The sequence below is a fragment of the Micrasema longulum genome, unplaced genomic scaffold, assembly GCF_059751315.1.
Source record: "Micrasema longulum isolate JH-2025_06_02 unplaced genomic scaffold, ASM5975131v1 h1tg001391l, whole genome shotgun sequence".
NCBI lineage: Eukaryota > Metazoa > Arthropoda > Insecta > Trichoptera > Brachycentridae > Micrasema > Micrasema longulum.
Window position 1 is genome coordinate 255183 of NW_028278577.1, and position 18295 is coordinate 273477.

At 31.9% G+C, this 18295-nt stretch overlaps 1 protein-coding gene across 1 annotated transcript in view; it reads right to left on the reverse strand.

Moving 5' to 3' along the window:
• The window catches only part of LOC148275556 (clavesin-1), a 57980-nt gene extending 40017 nt beyond the window's left edge, over positions 1-17963 (reverse strand). Inside the window, exon 1 of the mRNA XM_088235549.1 lies at positions 17694-17963. The gene's annotated coding sequence lies outside the window, so the exon portion shown is untranslated. The remainder of the gene's footprint in view (positions 1-17693) is intronic.
• Positions 17964-18295: the final 332 nt, after the last annotated feature.

An 18295-nucleotide genomic window follows, 5' to 3' on the forward strand; every position in this document is an offset into this window, starting at 1 on the left:
AATTTCCTCATTATTTGGACTGCCTAGGTACTGCAGTGCCTCCGAAATGTTTACAGCTGGACACCTTCACTGCTCTACTTCACCAAAGACCCTGGAGCCTATGGGAACGCCTGAAAAGCTCTAATAACGCGCTTCTCCAAGCCACTGTCTATTCGCCGTTGTTTGAGCGATGGCGGGGTGTGCTAAGACCACCATAAGGGCTGCAAATATAAAATTTTGTTTTATATTTATATTCATGTTTATATAGTAGAATTGGCTCTGCACTATGTAGCCATTTTACTGGAATAAAAAAAAATATAATGAATAACCACAAAGTTAGTGCTTCAAATTTCAAATTGACATTTAAATAAATCTGTATATATAATTTCTCCCCCTCCATGAAAAAAGTGTACCTTACTTGCCCTTAGCTCTTCGTGTTAGTCATGAATCATGGCATAATATACAGAACAATTAATTACGCAATAATTTGTATTAGCTAATTGAAAGTAGGTGACACTTGTATTTTCTCTCGGTGCATAATATTATTATATTACTCGCAAGTCGCAAGTTAAGCGGACTGAAGTTTCCTGTCCATACTAATGAGTTGGAAAGCATTTCGCCAGTCTGTCTTACAATTAAGTTAGAAAATAGTAATATTTTATGTTTTTTATTAGGTAGGTGAATAGACTTCTTCAGTTTTATTTATTTTAACACGTTACAACAGAGATGGAGAACATTTTGGATAAGGAAACATGGAAGTCATAAAACAGCCAATTACATTTTTAAATTTATTTCAACAGAGAGGGAAAACATTTTTGAGAAGGGAATATGGAAGTCTAGGCATTTACAGGGCTTACGACCTGTCATTGGCTGGTTTAAGTGGCCACTTTACACACTGTGTAACATTCACCATTCTACCCATGTTTCAACATCCACATTTCCTCAACTCTTCCATCTGTTGACTTTTGTGAAGTAAAAGAGCTGAAACCTATATCACGTGGGTGAGATTCATCCGGCTGAACCAAATCACCTACTAGGCAACGCTGGATGTTCAAACATGGGCAGAATGCTGAATGTTACATAGTGTGTAAAGTGGTCACTTAAACCAGCCAGTTCCAGGTCGTAGGCCCTGTAAATGCCTAGACTTCCATATTCCCTTCTCAAAAATTTTTTTTTTCACTGCTAACGGACAAGTCAAATTTTTTTTTTTTTTATACATCGTATTATCAGCGCTATGATTTTTTAAAGTTTTGTATTTCTGAAATAACTCCGCGTGCGACGTCAGAGGTTGTTCTTTGACAGTTCTTCCGATTGGTTCATTTACGGTGACCCTACCGGATATCTTTCAGAGGTCTCATATCATTGGATGGTTCATATGAACCAGAGACGTCATTCAAAGTAGTGCGTTTTTATTTATTTTTTTGTACATTTTGAAGAAATTTTACCGTGCAATTTAATGCTCTAATTTTTACCGCACGCAAGAAAACATTTTTGTATCCAATTTCCCGTAGGGCTGAAGTTCCTCATTGCCTGTATGCATTATTATACGTGACCCTCAATTTATTCCATGCTGCTTGCGTATAATTGTTCCATAGTTCCGCTGTATACATGGACGTCAAATACGAAGTAAAGATGATTTTCTTCACTTCGTCACTGCACTGAAAGAAGCGTCTTGCTAGCATAGAGGCCCTGACATTGATGGCTCTTCTCTGCACCTCTATGTCCTGATCATCTTTACAATCATCAGTCAGTATGTGCCCTAGATACTTGACTTTTGCAGTTACCGTTCAACTGTTGTTGTCCAGCAATACAGGTGGTAATGGGTGCACGAATTAAGAAAATGACGTCTTGTGTTTAAATATAAGTACGGCAGGTTTTTTGGCATTGTATATCATATTGTGGTCAATTGCCTATTTTTCGCAAATATTGAGCAACAATCTCATACTATTAATAGATGGAGTCAATAATACCAGATCATATGCATAACTAATATTGTTAGCGCAGACGCCGTTAAAATGACATCCGACTTTGGTTGAATTCAAGAGCACGGTAAGGTCATCCGTATGTATTATATTTAAAAGTACCGGAGACAGACAACCTCCTTGTCGAAAATAATAAAATAAATAAGAACAACTTTGTTTTTAACCACTTATTTTTTTTTTTATCTCCAGATGCAGCATAATATTTATAAAAATTAAATATGATTAAATTCATTTTTTTTTTTTGTTTTTTTTTTAAATAGACATAAGAGGTAAAACAGAGTATTAAAAAATAAATGAAAATTACATTGCAATGAAACACATATTATTGTAACTGTTGTAATTGGCTTAGGCCGTATATATATAATAAATAAATAAATAAATAATAAAACATAAAAATATTCCTTATTATTAAAGGGCAACAAAATATCTCATGGAAAAAAAGAGTTCATATCTTTAGTTTGAATCCAGGATAGTGCTAGTTATATATACCTTGATAAAGAAGCTTGCGTAGCTTTGACTCCGGTCGGTAGAAAAAAATAAAAATAAGTGGTTAAAAACAAAGTTGTTTTTGTTTATTTAATTATTGAAATTCGGTTAATTTTAATAAAATAAATGTAAAACAATTTTGTCTTTAACCACTTATTTTGTATTGTATAAATGACAATTTTTCTCAACTTATTCCTTACCATCAAATATTAGTACCTAGGTACTTACTTATCCACGAAAAGTCTTTTTCCAAGCTGGTTAATACTAGGCAAGCCAACGTTCGGGCAGGACAACGTTCATCGGGTCCGCTAGTATTTAATAAATATAATATACGTATTATGTTTCTAGTCTTATTTTGATAGGATTTATCTTTGTAGGTACCTTGTTTTAATCTTAGATAATTTTTTTATATTTTGATTAAACGTATTTGCCTTGTATCTTGAGAATTGAAGAATCACATAAAAATAATATTGCCTTGTGGTCTTTAATACAATGATACGCTAGGTGATATAGGACGTGGGAGTGAGAAACATTAAACTGAGGCCAAATCGGAGGTTGAGCATAACGGGGTTTCCCAAAATGATGAAAATCGCCCGGTTTTACTCATTCAAGGTAAGAAAAAAACGGTTGAAAGATTAACTTACAACCTTTGATATTAAAGATGAATCATTTTACTAAGTAAAGTCCTTCAATTCAGTCGACATATTCGTCATAAATGTAATACTTGACATATTTTTTTGTGATTTGAATTTCGGATACTATTAGACCATGGACCAGTGATACTGGGTCAATATATGATTGCAAAAGGTTTTTTTTTAATTCCACCATTAACACTTAGAGTACCGGCCGAATACACATAGAATTTACCCTGTGCCCGGCACATTTTTGTGAAATTTCATGCTTTGAGAAGGGTTTTTTAAAAGTGTCATTATTATGAAAATACTAAGTTCAATCAATTCAAACTTCTTATAATAATTATTTGAAACAATTAAATAAGTAATGATGTAATAACTTTTATTTCCATATAAGTTATTAATTTAAAAAATACTTGGTACACTTCCACTTATTTATTTTGACCAATTAGCGCTTTCACCCTCTAATGGGCATCTTCAGACTGGTGAATAATATACAGTGTAAGGGTAATTTATATAAAACTAAATATTATCTTAAGTGTAGGTACATTTAAAAATAAGTTGAAAAAGATACAATACGCAATATTGCAATGGAACAGAGTGAAACAAATTATTGAAACATGTGTTGGCGGCGGTGTACTTTAAGAAAATATTATATTATATGAAATATATTTATTGTTTTATTACAATATACAGGGTCTAACTAAGGGGGCTAATAAGGGTGAGTTTTTAAATTCTATCTGCTGATTTATTAAAATTCTATCGCTATTATTTTTTATCCTATTTATTTCAAAAATTTCTAATCTATCTAACTTTTGACCTTTGTGTCCTACATGTAAAATGTTTATGTTTTTTGTTTTATCAAAAGTATGTTTAAATTCATTTAAATGTGATGCATAGTTTGATAAGTCGTTATTTAATCTATGTGAAGCTAAATGTTCTTGTCAAAATAAATAAGTGGAAGTGTACCAAGTATTTTTTTAATTAATAACTTACATGGAAATGTAAGTTATTACATCATTACAATGGAATTCCATCAAGAATTGTCAATAAATAATTTATATGAAATTAAATAAGTCATTTTTGTATGACAGTTTTGCCAACATTGGCCTTTATGGAGAGCTACATTTTGCATTGCAATGTTCGCACATCTACAAAGCCTCACTCCTTTTATCGTGATTTGTATCCCGGAGCCGTGTAAACACGTGATTATAATAACCATGTGCCCCGGTCCCGTGTTTTCACGTTGTTTATCAGCAGCGAAAAAGTACTAATATAAGTCAATAATATAATATAATTATAAAAATGCACACACGGGACCGGGACACAACGTATGGTTATATAATCATGTGTTTACACGGCTCCGGTATACAAAGTGTTACTTCCTGTTTTCAGATTTTAATTGAATTACACAATCTATATTAGTACCAGCTTTTACTCGAGGCTTCAGTCGCGTGGTATAAGTGATAGATTAGTTAATTAATAAGTAAATTAAGTTTTGTCGTTTAGCAATAAGAATTCCCCGAAGAAATGATATATTTTTTCAGAATAAAAAGTAGCCTGTATCGACTGTCGGTCTTCCGACATTCACTGTTCCTTAAATACGACGGTCCATTAGTCTATGGCGACGTAGCATCATCATTCTGTTTAAATATTAATAAATTTTTCCACTTAGGATTTTCCCAAGAGCTATATTTTTCCGGATGAAAAGTAGCTTGTAACACTTGCCAGTTCACCGGCTATCCTTATACAAAAAACAAGTTGATCGGATGTTCTCGTTGTGACGTGAAGGAATTACGAACAAACAGACACACACTTCCGCATTTATAATATTTGTATTTTTTTTAATTTGTTGCAACAGAGAGAGAATACATTTTTGAGAAGGAGAATATAGGAGTCTAGGCATTTACAGGGCTTATGACCTTTCATTGGCTAGTTTATGTAGCCACTTTACACACTGTGTAGCATTCACCATTCTGCTTAAGTTTAAACATCCACATTTTGTCAACTCTTCCATCTGTTGACTTTTGTGAAGTAAAGAAGCTGAAACCTTTATCATGCGGGTGAGATTCATCCGGCTGAACCAAATCACCTACTAGGCAACGCCTGAAAATATTTTTTTCAATTTTTACACTTCTTTTACCGGGTAGTTAATTCAATAATGTTTGAGTATGTCCAAATGTATCCAGACTAGCTGGATTTCCTCTTTAGGGAGTTATTAATATTTAAATTTATTATAACAGTCAATAATGTTTTCCCTCTCTGTCTGGGAGGAAATCCTGTCAGTCTGCAAGCATTTGGGCATACTCAAACATTGTTGAATTAACTACCTGGTAAAAGAAGAAGTATAAAAATTGAATTGTTTTCAGGCGTTGCCTAGTAGGTGATTTGGTTCAGCCGGATTAATCTCACCCGCATGATAAAGGTTTCAGCTTCTTTAATTCACAAAAGTCAATAGATGGAAGAGTTGAAGAAATGTGGATGTTTAAACATAAGCAGAATTGTGATTGCTACACAGTGTGTAAAGTGGCCACTTAAACTTATCTTAAGAGTCCTAATCAGAACTAGCTCCCTCGGTATATTTGAAAATCTTAATGTCAAATCTATAAAACAACTTTATGTAAAAACTTTGTTACTATACGCACGTAAACATTATTACCTACCTTCCGTTACAAATACAAGAGTTACTAGATACTCCACCCTGATGCTGCAAAAAAATAAAAAAATAAATGTAACCTTCGGTCAAAGGGGATTGACCTACTACTCAGTTAAAGTGTACAATCTACTACCATTATCCGTAAGGACAATAAGTAAGTTCTCACAATTCAAAATTGCTATTAAGAAATGGATAGTGGAGGTGGGTTGCGCACGGATCGATGAGTGAATCAAGCCAAATAGGTAAAATGTGTGCACTGTTTATGAAATTTTTTCTATAGGTCTATTGGTTATGTTTTTTATGAATATTTTAGTTTTTTATTGTTTATTATGTTAATTATAATTAGGTTAATTGGATTATTTACGTTTTTTATTGTTATTATTATGTTAACTTAGTTAAATTGAAGATGTTAGGATTTGTTCTGCGTACTGCCAGGGTTTCCGAAAATACCCGCGTACTGAGAACTCTTTACAACTCCTTGGTGCGAAGAAGACTCGAGAGTGGCTCGATGATTTGGGGGCCACATGAACTGAAGTACTCTCTTATGATAGAGATAATCCAAAAGAAGTTTCTGAGATATCTCTACATGAGAGAGTGCGGGTATTATTCTCGGCTCTACCCGACCGAGTTTCTCCAGGGTATGCTTGGCTACAACAGTTTAGAGACTAGAAGGAATGTGTATTTGACTACACATTTTTATCGATTGTTGCGCGGTATGATCGATAATTCTGAAATTATCATGAGCATTGGTTTGTATGTTCCTGATAATTACCTAAGACAGCGTCAGCATAGATTGTTTCATATTCCGATATTCAGGACCAACCTGCCTGTTGGAAGGGCTACCGCTATGCTGAACAACATCGCTCTGGATATTGATCTGTTCCATGTATCCGAAGGGGTTTTCCGGAGCAGGATTCTTCTACTACTTTGACATGAGTCTCTTTCGTGTATTTTTTTTCTTTTTTATAATATGTACGTATTGAACATATTTTTGTAATGTATATGTTATATTTAAAATAAATTAATTGAATTGAATTGAAATTGAATTAAATTGAATTGAATTGAAAAATAGCTAATCTTAGGCATGTTTCACATTTTGTAAAATGTTTCCCTCGGCACGGGACACCCACAACATTATTATGTATAGAAAAAAGAATACAAACAACGTAAAAGTATAAATAAATAAAACTAGCCAATGACAGGTCATAAGCTCTGTAAACGCCTAGACTCCCATATTCCCTTCTCGAAAATGTTTTCTCTCTCTGTTGCAACAAATTTTAAAATTATATCATCTGCTTTTTACTTACAGGCGAGTATGAAAAGCTTTTTGACACATTTTTGCGAAAATTTTATTTCGCTGAGAACTGACTATGCAAACTACGTTTCAATTAACTAGTTAAGATTCGCTGTACTTATAAATCGCGGTAACTAATAGATAACATGATGCAAATGAGGACATTTGTACGATGGAAAGTTAAGTAAGATGAGAAGTCTTGTACAGTTTTATTGTTACGATCTTTTTCTCAACCAGCGACCGTAAAAAGAAAAAGTTAAGTGTGTCTCAAACGTTATCCATAAATTATTTCCGCTTAGCCAAGAATATTTTGAGTATGTCCAAATGTTTGCAGACAAGCTGGATATCCTGTTTCATGTACCAACAAGTAAAACATCGTATGTTAAAAATGCTTTTTTTCGTAGGACTTTTTCAATGTACAATACAAAATTTAAAAATATAGATTATACAAACATCACTCTGTCAGATTTAAAATTTACACTAAAAATGTATTATGTAACTTAGTAGACATTATAATAATAAATATGTACATCTCCCCCCCCCCCCCCCTCCTTATCCTCTCTTTAAGCATTTTTGTCCTTATCCCGCCCAATTTACAGTAACTTAATGTTCTTAAAATTAATATTTAAAAAATCTTTGATTATTGAGTACTTGAAAATAACATTTTTATATGTATAAATTGTTTGTATTTATTTGATATGTAATATATATATTCTTTACTAACTTTGTATACTATGTGGAAATCTGTTATTAGTTCTGAGTTTATACACTATATCTGTTTGTTTACTAAAAATATGTATGTAGAACTGTTGATTTCCCTAATAAAATAAAAATAAAAATAAAAATAAAATAAAATAAAATATCCTCCCTAGGGAGTAATTAAAATCTAAATATGTAGCAACGGACAGGGGAAACATTTTTGAGAAGTGAATATGTAAGTCTAGGCATAACATAGTATAAAATCCTGTCATTGGCCGGTTCAAAGGGCCACTTTACGCACTGTGTAACATTTATTTATTTATTTGACACTTTATATACATATACAATATATATACATATAAGGGCGGGCATATTGCCTTAAGGCAATTTCTTCCTACCTACCCAAACCGTTCAGTTCGAGAAAAATATAAATACGTGGACATATTGAATCTTACAATGTTATACATAAATTAAAAGCAAAGATTAACAAAAATTAATATTTAAAAAAAATTAACACTATACTTTGAAGAGAGGAGAGGGGATGGGAAGGAAAGAAGAAGGATAAAGGAACAATTTAAATATTTAGATAGTGACATTTCAATCTTGACTTAAATGCAAATAAAGAAGGGGCGTCTCTAACATTAGTTGGTAGATAATTCCACAATCGAGCGGCTACTACTGTGAAAGAGGAGGCAAGAAAATTAGAGCGATGACAAGGTATTAAAAGGGTTCATTCACTGTTTGACCCATGTTTTAACATTTATATTTCTTCGAAGTGCCAAATAAATAAACCAGCCAGTGACAGGTCATAAGCCCTGTAAATGCCTAGAATTCCATATTCCGTTCTTAAAAATGTGTTCCCTCTATGTTTGCAACTAATTTGTTCCTTATAATAATAAAAATACGTATATGGTTTTTTCGGGATCGGATATTTACTCAGCGAAAACCAAATGTCCCCTATATAACGCCTATTCTCCTCTATAGATGCGAATCGTAGCACCTCACTGGGGCCCAAAACAGCAAAATATTGAGTTTTCAGAATAGGTGTCTCAGAAGAATCTTAGGTGTGCGGTGGTTTGACGTTGTGAGGAATGAAGTAATAAGAGAACGGATGCAGCAAACTCCGGTGACAACTGTCATCAAGCGGATGCGATACGGTTGACTTGGCCATGTACTGCGGATGCCTCGTCAGAGCCTCAAACACGCTTGCCTACTTTACAAGGCATCAGGTTCTCGACGTCCTGGACGTCCACTGCTGACTGTTCGTCGGCAGTTCATGTCAGAACTACGGGACACGAACCTGACTTGGGACGACGCGCAGGAGCTGGCAGCCGACAGAGATGCCTGGAGGATCTTCATGAACACCATATGCTCCAATTAGGGAGCGGACATGGAATGATGATGATATAGTTTTATTTTACTTTTATTTATAATTTTTATCAGTGACCGGGTTTCGTCGTGACGGACATCGTCAGACTGGTGGGAGACTAAACAATTTTTTATGTTATATACAAGTGCAAGCAGGGGTTGTATATCAAGAATTTAAATGATTATGGGAATAAAATATTTTACCGGTTGAAAAAATACAAAAATTAATTTTAAAAGTTATTTTGAAAAAACCATCTACTTTTCCCACTGCTCAATTATTTTTTTAAATTTAAGGTTTTACATATAAAATTGCTTTATAAAAAGAGTTGTTTGCTTCAAATACATAAAGATAAAATAAATAGTAGTATTTCTAGGTCTCGAAACGTAAGTACGCAACCTAGAGCAGGTGGTAATATCTTAATTCCTAAATTAAAAACAACTACTGCACAACATCATTATACTTACAAAGGATTTTTTTTTCTTTAATAAAATGAACAAAGATAATAGAAAGTACAGTCAGAAATACAATATATTTAAGAAAGAAGTGAAAAATTACATCTATAATTCTTCTTTATGTAACACTGATTGAAAACATCGTTTATTTCTTTTTTGTAATTTTTTATGTTTTTCTAAACATATTATGAATTAAACTAAAATAAACAATTGCAAGACGTCACTCCCCATGATGTACACAAGAATTGTTTGTTTCTTTTACGTAATGAGAAACGTCAATGTAAATATATGTATTTGATTAATGTAAAAAAAAATATTTAGTTGTAATTTTGTATTTTTATTTGTTATTAATAAAAAAATAAATTTAAAATTAAAAAAAAATCATTAAACGAACACATATTTTCACCTCAATTTAAAACGACAATGCTTGTCGAATGCCGTAAGATGTATTCTTCAATTGACTCTAGATTTAATTGAATTGACCTACTGTCAGGCAGGAGCACGTGTCGGCCATTTCGACAGTCTGGTCTGTTCAGTTATATAATTATAAATATGAAATTATTTTAATTTGTCGCGTCGTCGTGATGACATTGGTTGAATTTTAATAAGAGGATCAGTATTTTATGGAAAGCGTGCGCGTGACATTTTATAAATAACTTATAATATTTATGTTGTAAACAATATGTAATACCTATAACATAAAAATTATGTATAACAGAAAAATTATGTATAACATAATATGTACAGACGGGATCTACGTTCAAGGCGCACGGAAGGAATGCGGTAGTGTGTTTTGACGCTGCCCGGTTGAGTTTCGATAAAAAATGGCGTCTTGATATTCAAAAGTATAAATATATTTGTAAGCTATTCTTCCTGGATTTTGGAATTATTTTTTAGGCTATGGCAGATATAAACACTAGAGCAGTGGTCGGCAAACCGCGGCTCGCGAGCCGCATGTGGTTCTTTTGCCACTCGAGTGTGGCTCACACAGCCTACGTTTCTCTTTTCGCCGGTGAAACAAGTAATGAAGAACTTTTAGGATTACAACAACAACAAACCACCACGCCGTTTCCCCGTAAGGGTAGGCAGAGAGGATAGAACAACACATCACTATATCTTTGCATACAGATCTCGCTTCCTCTACATTCATACATCTTCTCATGCACGCGTGTCGATTATTCCGACTTTTTACATGTCCATCTTCAAGTATTTGTTGGATTTGGCCATGCCGAGTCTTTCTCGATCTTACCCTATTTCTGCATCCATCAACATTCGCATTGTAAATATTCTAAGCCGTTCTTTCGCTGTCCTTTCGCTCTCCATGTCCAAACCAGCGCAGAGCTCCTCTCTTGATTTTGTCGAAAATGCTTGTCTCATCCTTACATAATGTACGGATCTCAACATTATTTGTTTAGCATTATTGTCACTGAAAGGTCAAACACGTGGCAAAGATATTGCAAATGTTGTCATTAAATGCACAGAAAAACGTGATCTGGTGGGCCAAAAAGTATTACCGGTGGAAGAAAAGGTTTTGTTTCTATTTTGATGGTGAAAATTGATCACGAGATACAAGTTTACCATTGCATTATTCACCAATGAGCGCTTTGTGCGTAGACATGTCAAGATTTTTTTTTAATGCTTTGCAGTTGATAATCAAGATTGTCAACCTAATTGTACAATAACTTAAGCTCTTTATCATAGTCAATTCATTTATTTTTTTATTAATGGAGAGTGAATAAGCAAATCTTCTGCTACATAATAAGGTCCGTTGGCTTTCAAGAGAAAATGTTTCAAAACGAAAATAAATTTGGCTCTCAAAACAGTTCTTCATTGTTGTACTGCTGATCTTTGGCTCTTTTGACTAACGAGTTTGCCGACCAATGCACTAGAGTGATTATTTATTGTATATTTGCCATTGGCGTGTCTATATTGTTTTCTTTTTTTTATAAATTGTTTATTGTTCAAAATCTTAAATCTTTATTTTATCTCTTTATTTGTTCGTGGTCAAGTGGAGTACTGTACTCAAATATAGACTCGATCTAAAAAATTAAACCTAAAATACATTAAAAAGAAAATATACAATATTATTTCATAGGGAATTGTAGTGAAAAAATTTAAGTCATTCATTCAAATACATAATTACGTATTAACCTTCATATTTTTTACATGTTCATCTAGAATATTACTACGAAAAATCACCGCACGTGCGGGTCGTTCTGTAATTGTCCCAAAGCTAAAGTTTTCTGTCTACATTTTTGCATGAGAGAAAAAGAGATGAAAAGTAGCGTACGTAAGTACATGAATATCGAAACATTTCGCCCAAAATTAGTTGAAACGCGGGCATTGTCCCGGTAGAGCTAACAATACAAAATAAGGAAGATTGGAATAAGATTGATAATAATAATTGTAACATTTGCATTGGTCTAGACTGGAAGAGATAGACTGATAAATGAATTCCAATGAATTTTACATACCTAAACTAAAGAAGAACGAATTCTTTATTAATTATTAAGTGAGTATTGAGACCAAAAAAATAGTTAAATCGTTAAATGGTATTTTGTGAATTTGTGTATCATATTGGATATTAATGTATTTTACAAAAAAAAAATGTGAAACGCTTATGTACCTATTTAGTGAAAAAAATGACCTCTCCATTTTAACCCCTTCAGCCGCCATTGCTCCGTAGGTATTATAAAGTACACATTAAACTTCTTGAATCGATACAGAGAAGATTTCTAAGAGACATTAACTACGCTCAATATCCCAATGGATATGATTATATCTATTCATAAATATACATATATATATACAATGTAGGTGCACATAATATGTATGTATTATTCGCACTAACGCACGCGCACTGTCATACCTACCTTGTTTATTGTCGACAATACATCGTATGCACTGCATCTTGTGGTTACCTACCGTCTACCGTGTTAAATGGGATTTGTTGCACATTATTCATTCAATATGTACTAAATCAATTTTAAATTCAAATGTTTTATTCAGAATAAGGTTTTGACACTTACTAAAATTTTTCAAAAATACAATCAAAACATTACTTAAAAAAATATTTTTTGAAAGGTTTCGAAAGTAGGTATAAACTATATATTTTTATTATTATTTTATTTATAGTCAAACCTCATACCTAGTTCTCTCCTATACACGTTTTAAATTACTTTTTTTATTTACTCACCGACATGTTACATGAATACAAACGTCGCACACATAAAATTTTATAAACTTTTTTCTTATATATTATGTATTATTAGATTAACCGTGGATTTTTTTAATTGGCTCTAGTATTGTTAATATATTTCTACTTATTTTCTTGTGTAAAAAGCTGTAAAAATTCCAAATAAATTAACTATAAATAATTACAAGTAGAACTTTAGATCTAACTGTTGTTTTAACTACCTTCATTGTATGATAGAAGAGAAATGTTTAGTTTTATGTTACTGTATAAAATAGTCAACTCTCTATTTGATTGCCCAGAAATTGTACAATTAATAGATTTCATGTACCACAGAGACAAACAAGACAACGAATTTTATTTCTGGAAGAAAACTACCGACGCTATTAATAGGTTGGCAATTATTGCCAATAAATTTGGGAATATTGCTAATATTTTTAACACAACTGATTCATAAATCAAAAAAATGTCCAGAATCTCACTTTTTACTTCCAATTTACGTTAATTGTATTAAGTGTTCTCTTCATATACAAGCGTATTTTGTATCTGATCTTTATTTTTGTTTTCCATATTAATTTTGTTCTACAATTCTATTTGGTTCATATAATGTACAATTTTTAATGTAACAATATTTTAAGTTTGTCCAAATTTTTGTAGACAAGGACTGGATTCAACTCCCTGGGGAGCTGTTTATATTAATATATTACAACAGAGATGAAGAACATTTAAGAGAAGGTAATATGGAAGTCTAGGCATCTACAGGGCTTATGACCTGCCAATGGCTGGTTTAAGTGGCCACTTTACACACTGTGTAACATTCACCATTCTGCCTATATTTGAACATCCATATTCCTTCAATTCTTTCATCTGTTGATGTTTGTGAAGTTAAAGAGCTGAAACCTTTATTTATGCGGGTGAGATTCATCTAATTGAATTATTTCACCTACATACTAGGCAACGCCTGAAAATATTATTTTTTCAATTTTTATACTTCTTCATGGACCAGGTAATTTATCAACAATATTTTGAGTTTGTCCAAATTTTTGTAGACAAGGACTGGATTCAACTCCCTCGGGAGCTGTTTATATTAATATATTACAACAGAGATGAAGAACATTTAAGAGAAGGTAATTGAATGTTACACAGTGTGTAAAGTGGCCACTTAAACCAGCCATTGACAGGTCATAAGCCCTGTAGATGCCTAGACTTCCATATTACCTTCTCTTAAATGTTCTTCATCTCTGTTGTAATATATTAATTTTTAATGTAATTTACTTCAAGTTTATCATGTGTACTAATGTAATAGGTATATTTTATTTTGTATTACTGTGTTCAAATAAAAAATAGTGAAATAAATAAAAATAAAGTAAAATTTGTTTTAAAAAAAAAAAGTTTAGTGAGTAAAAAAAAAGGATAACCAAACAATTTAAAACAGTGTTAAAAAAAGTGTTTGTTTATTATTTTTTATATTTGTATTTCGGTATCAAAAAAGACTTGATTTACTTGTATTTAATTTTTTCAAACTTTTATTTTATTAACATATTTAAGAATTTTTATATTTTTATGTAAACATTATTATATTGTGATTCCAAAATATTCAAAGAGAGAAATCCCTGCAAAAAACTGCTTTTGCAGTTTGGCGGGAATCAAATAATTGTTCGAAAGAATGATTATGTAAAAAAAAGATTTAATGATTTTTTTTTTAAAAAACGCGATAAACCGTGTAAAATAAAAATAAAAAAAATTATGGGAACTAAGACCATCTTAAAACACCTAATTGCGCCCAGTGTTATCTGCCGTCTTCGGAGGCACGGTATATTATAATATATTTTTGAAAAACCCAAAATGTACCAACACAGAAAATTTTATTATGATACTCTTTAAAAAAAATAGTCGAATCGATTCAATTTTGGGGTGCGGAAACGGGACAACGAAACGTCGATTTTGTCGATTTTTAGGCATAATCAGTCCGACGCACTAACGAGTATTTAGACAGAAAAACCGGTCAAAGCAGATAATAAGAAAGTACGTCAAAAACCTCGTTAAACCTTTAGTTCTTCAAGCTAAGTAGCCGGTCCATCTAACGGCAGTCATCAAACGTCTTCCACTCCAGTCCACTCAAGTTCCTTGTCCAGGAGGACCAGGAGTCATTTGAAATCCAATCGTTATCAGAGGTACACGTTTTAAATCTAAGCGCTTTAATTTTACGGACAAGTTTCTCTTGCTATTTTGGACTAATGTGATTGAGTTTAAAAAAAAACCTTTTAAATATAGAAGATAATAGTATGTACTTTATTTTAACATATGTTTTTCTTAATTTTCTACTTATTTAGTATACTTACGATCTACGTTTAGGAAGTCCTATTTGGATGTTAAATTTATTTATAAAATTTTCAGAGATTGGTGTTTTTGTTTATATGTCTAATCTTGCCCACCTATATCTTGTTTATAGAAATAATATTTAGACTATTGACAATTATATTCTATAATAAAATCTTCCGTTTACATCTACCATTTTCGAAAATTAGAAAAAGAAGAAGTTTACTAAAGTGATTTATACTTTTTTTATAGAACTATGATCAAATATAGTATTTCATATGGTGTAATTGCCAAAAACGCATCAAATAATTGTGACCGGTTTTTCTATACAAATGAAACGTGCAGTCGCCTTTTCTGCACAGTAGCCATGAAACATTTGCGTGAGAGTGACAGAAAAACAATGCTCAATAATCGAAATTCTCAGTCACCGCATAACCTTTTAAGTAATAAATTGTGACGTTTTCGTCGAAATATCTTGCACGTAAAAAGTAGGATGAAACAACTCATTTCGACAATTACAACAATTATTTACCTTAACATTTTATCTATGTGCCTTATCTACTGGTAGGTGTAGGTACAAAAAGTATTAAATTGTCATTTTTTGCGTAAATATTATCATAGTTTTTTATTTCTTATCAAAATCATGAAAGCGTTTTGATTCGCTAAGGTTCTGCTAAATGCACTTCGTAATTAACATTTGAGAAAGTTGGTAAAAGTCTGGCAAAAAGGGAAAATGTGTACGTGAGTTTCAAATAAATAAAATGAAGAAATTAGAAAATAAAGATATCTCATGAAGTAATTTATTTTACATTATTTAAAGAAATAGAGTATTTTAACATTTAAAGCACTTTCTTCTGAAATTTTTTACAGTTTATGCAAAATACTTCACATGTATAAAGTATATATTTTTATTTGTTTGATATATCACATAAAATTCATTTACATTTATTACAGTTTTTATTACATTATATAAGTTCAGTATTTTGTTTTTTTTTCATGCTGTTCCTCTCCAAAAACGAGACACAAGATCTTGCGCTTGTAGATGAACTTACTCAGCGTTTATAGTGGGTACACGTATTATAAGTATTTTAAATAATAAAAAATTCATACATTGTCATTTTCCATTAGTCTTTTGTTTTTATTTTATTTGTTTTTTTATTTTGTTCACAATATATTTATATAATATTTATTGAGACACAAATCCCAACTCCATAGAACCAAAGTCCTGTGATGATTTGGGACGAATATATGCATAAAACTTTAACAATATCACAATATATTATACAAAACAAAACAAAATTTTAAATAGATGGCATATCAACATATAAAATAACATGCAATGAAAAGAATATTTAAAGTACCGCGAAACCGTCCAATTTTGCCCTGGATGGATATTTTGCCCAAACAGTCTAATCTATGATCAACCTTTAAAAAAACTTATCATAGATTAGACTGATTAGACTGTTTGGGCAAAATATCCATCCAGGGCAAAATTAGACGGTTTCGCGGTACATGAAAAAATAAAATTGAAATAAATTAACTCAAATATTTTAAAAACCATCAAAAAATTTCTCACTCAGAAGGAAAATCCAGTCCTGAAACTCCTTTCTGAGAATAGATTTTGTCCTCTTCCAAAATATTCACACATCACACATCACACATCACACATCGCACATCATCAAGTTCTTTTTTGCAAGGTTTTCTTTCAATTTATTTATATATTTATTTTCTTCATTTCTTTAGGGAGGCTATTTCACCTAAATAAACGTAACTTTGTTAGAATTGTTTAGTATGACATTTTGGCAAGATAAAATTATTTGAAAATCGCTAAGCTTGTTTTCATTGATCATGGGAATAATCTTTTATTTTCTATAAATATTGTCTACGTTATGAACTTGGAATAATAAATAAAGTGTTTTTATATATTTATCATTTTACTAAGAAAAACAAGAGAAATTATGTTAACAAATAAGTACGGAAAATAGTGCAATCCAGTTCAAGTTTGTTACATAAACGAGTATAATAGCAGAACACGGTGTACACTAAGGAGAGAATATAAAAAATACTGTAAGAAGGTGAGGAAAGAAAAAAATGAGGAAAAAGAACGAAGAAGAGGAAGGGGGACTTTTATAATATAATTATGATAAATAACACAAATATATAAATGTAATAAAACCAACTGGTCCAAGAAGAAGTTTAAAAATTGGAAAATTGTTTTCAGGCGTTGCCTAGTATGCGAAATAATTCAGTCAGATGAATCTCTTCACAACAATAAAGGTTTCAGCTCTTTTACTTCACTAAAATCAACAGATGGAAGAATTGAAGAAATATGGATGTTTAAACATAGGCAAAATGGTGAATGTAACATAGTGTGTAAAGTGGCCACGTAAAACAGCCAATGACAGGTCATAAGCCCTGTAAATGCCTAGACTTCCATATTCCCTTATTTAAGGTATTTACAACCCTGTTGTAATTTGTTAATCTTAATGACTCCCGGGGTGAAATCCAGTCTTTTATCTACGAACATTTGGACAAACTCAAATATTGTAACAAACATATGTGTTAGGTCAGCTCAATACCTTTCAAGCTGATAACAAAAGGAATTGGTGGACTGTATAAAAATTGTACTCACTCTAAAATTCTTCCGTTTTTTCTTTAATGAAGCACTTTACTTTTACTATTGTACATGCCGGTATCGTGTAGATGTTGATGAAATGTATTTTTAGGCAGTTTATGTAACACTTATTGTACTCTGTCAGAAGTGAGGAGATGCAGGTACATGATAAAGATTTTTCTCAGTAACACTTTTCACAATGTGACTTGCTCACACGACGGTGCGACAACAACTATTTGAATAAGGAAGGATGTAGGTATTATCGGGATATTCAGTCTTATTTGAGTTGCCAGTTTAAAAAATGTAAACTCAGTACTTAACACATTTTAAAAGTTGAGTATACACAGATCTATATTTCATTTTAAAGTGGGTGTTTCAAAAAGGTTTTTTTTAAGTCAAAAACTTTCATATCAAAAATATCTAAATGGGAACAGAGTAAGTTTAAGTATTTAAGTCTGTGTCCGGGCAGATAATGAAAGAATACAAGTACTTGTCCGATAGTACAATATCGTCGGTTAACAGGTAAAACTCATTAGGTAGATATTTATGGTAAAGTGGCTTTATGTCGCCTACAAAGTTTTTCTCTGCACGTGAAATTAACATGTACTTTCCTCACATTG